This window comes from Malaclemys terrapin, chromosome 15 (genome assembly GCF_027887155.1).
Source record: "Malaclemys terrapin pileata isolate rMalTer1 chromosome 15, rMalTer1.hap1, whole genome shotgun sequence".
NCBI classification, from domain to species: domain Eukaryota; kingdom Metazoa; phylum Chordata; order Testudines; family Emydidae; genus Malaclemys; species Malaclemys terrapin.
Window position 1 is genome coordinate 15,718,010 of NC_071519.1, and position 2,500 is coordinate 15,720,509.

Below are 2,500 nucleotides of genomic sequence, written 5' to 3' on the forward strand. Positions count from 1 at the left end.
CAACCCGCTGAATCTACCGGGTTGACCTGGCGGCCGGTTTGCTTTCCGGCCACCAGGTCAACCCAACGGATTCGACGGGTTGACCTGGTGGCCGGTTTCCTTTCCGGCCCGGGTGTCACCCCACTCCGAGGGCTGCGCGGCAGCGGTCCTGAGGACCACAGAGGGGGGGCTTAATAGTCGAGAGGGAGCAGGTCCGGGGAAGGCTTAGCAGTCTTCCCCCGGGCGGTCCGTTGGGGGAGGCTTAGCAGTCGTCCCCAGGGCGGTCCGGGGGTGGGGGGAGGCCTCACAGTCGTCCCTCGGAGAGCCGGGTCGGCGGCGGTGGCGGGCGTCAGGCTTTACGTCCAGCCTCCGGAAGGTGCGCGTCCTCGGAGGCGATGCAGGCGCCGCAAAGGGGCAGCCTCCGAGGCAGGGAGCGGAGCACCGAGGCTGGGGAGAGGGGAGCAGGAGCCGGGGGCTGGGGGGGGTGGGGTGGGGGGGGGGGCGTTCAGGACAAGCGGTCAAGCCCCGGGGAGCAGCTGTCAAATGTTCCAAGTCCCCACTCGGCCACCAGGTCCACCCCAGTCTAGCAATGGGGTTGACCTGGCTGATGGCCGGTTAGTGTCAAGGTAAACTCACCGTCGTCCACAGGAGGGCAGCTCTCAGGCCGTCCGGCTGCGGCTGACTCTGGGGCGGTGCCCGGTCCCGGCAGCGAGGGGCGGGGGGGGGGGCGCGGAGCGACACGGAGCTAACCGGCCCCCGGGGCCGGGGGCGCCTCCCGCGACTTTGGGGGCCGCGGGTCGTCAGTGGCGTGCAGGCCGGGCCTCTCCCGGGGGATTCGGGGGGGGGGGGGGGGCGGTCCTGCGGGCCGGGCGCAGGGGGCTCGAGCGAGCCCGGGCCGGTCCGCCCCGGGGCCGGGGTCTCCGCCTGCGGCTCGGGGGGGCGCGGGTCGTCGGGGGAGGAAGCCCGGGGGAGCTGCACGCCGGCCTGCCAGGCCAGGCCAGGCCTGGCCTGGGTGGCCGCGGGGGGATTCGGGGCGGTCCCGCGAGCCGGCGGCCGGGCGCAGGGGGTCCGAGCGCGTCCGAGCGAGTCCGTCCCGGCCCCGGGGTCTCCCCCTGCGGCTCTGGGGGGCCGTGGGTCCCCGCTGGCGGAAGCCGCTGGGCGCTGGACACCCGCCGTCCGTCCCGCCTGGCCAGGCCTGGCCTGGGTGGCCGCGGGGCGGGGGATTCGGGGCGGTCCCGCGAGCCGGCGGCCGGGCGCAGGGGGTCCGAGCGCGTCCGAGCGAGTCCGTCCCGGCCCCGGGGTGTCCCCCTGCGGCTCTGGGGGCCGTGGGTCCCCGCTGGAGGAAGCCGCTGGGCGCTGGACACCCGCCGTCCGTCCCGCCTGGCCAGGCCTGGCCTGGGTGGCCGCGGGGGGATTCGGGGCGGTCCCGCGAGCCGGCGCCCGGGCGCAGGGGGTCCGAGCGAGTCCGTCCCGGGCCCGGGGCCTCCCCCTGCGGCTTTGGGGGCCGTGGGTCCCCGCTGGCGGAAGCCGCTGGGCGCTGGACACCCGCCGTCCGTCCCGCCTGGCCAGGCCTGGCCTGGGTGGCCGCGGGGCGGGGGGATTCGGGGCGGTCCTGCGGGCCGGCGGCCGGGAGGGTCCGGGCCAGTCCGCCCCATGCCCGGGGTCTCCCCCAGCGGCTTCGGTGGGTCCTCCGCGGAGGAAGCCGGGTGGGGAGCCGGACCCCAGGCGCCCAGACCCGCGACCTGCGGCCGCGACCTCCGACTCGGCAGGAGCGACGAGGGGCTTTCCGGCCCGTCCCCCCCCTCTCCTTCCTCCCCAGAAAAGGAGAGAGAGCTGGCTCGGACCGGGAAAAGCTGCCTACGGCACCTGGGATTCCCAGGCGGTCACCCATCCAAGTACTAGCCAGGCCCGGGACGGTTTACCTTCCGAGATCGGACGGGATCGGGGGCGTTCGGTCCGGTATGGCCGTAGGCACCCGGCCCCCGCGCCTCCTCGCCCGCTTTCCCCTGCCGACGCCCGGGCCTGCCGCACGGTGAGCCCCGGTCGGACTGCCCCCCTGCGGCAGGGCCCCCGTCTCTCGCGGGCCCGGTCCTTTTTTCCTTCTCGAGCTCCGGGGCCCGGGCTGGCCGCCAGAGCCCCTCCGCCCGCCCGCCCTCCCCGGCGTCGGGGAAAATATTGTCCCGGACATCCAGTGCGCCCTGATCCTGTCAGCCGGGGGGGGGGGTGGGTGGGTGGGGGGCAGTCCCTCGCTGCGGCCGGGGAGGGTGAGCCCAGGGCGGCTTGCCTGCCGTCCGAGTCCCCTCTCGGCCACCAGGTCAACCCCGAGCCGAAAGGGCTGAAAATTTTTCAGAGTCCCCTCCCGGGCACCAGGTCAACCCATGGAATCGAACGGGTTCGCCTGCTGGCCGGTTCGCTTCCCGGCCACCAGGTCAACCCGTAGGTTTGAACGGGCACGCCCGGTGGCCGCTTTCCCGTCCGGTCACCAGGTCAACCCGGATCTCCCTCCTTCCCTGGGCGCCCC

The 2,500-nt window shown here is 75.3% G+C and overlaps 1 non-coding gene across 1 annotated transcript; it reads right to left on the reverse strand.

The window, feature by feature from the left end:
* Nucleotides 1–1,833: 1,833 nt before the first annotated feature.
* On the reverse strand, nt 1,834–1,952 carry LOC128823838 (5S ribosomal RNA). The gene has a single exon (XR_008442072.1). It is a non-coding gene; the product is annotated as a 5S ribosomal RNA (ribosomal RNA).
* Nucleotides 1,953–2,500: the final 548 nt, after the last annotated feature.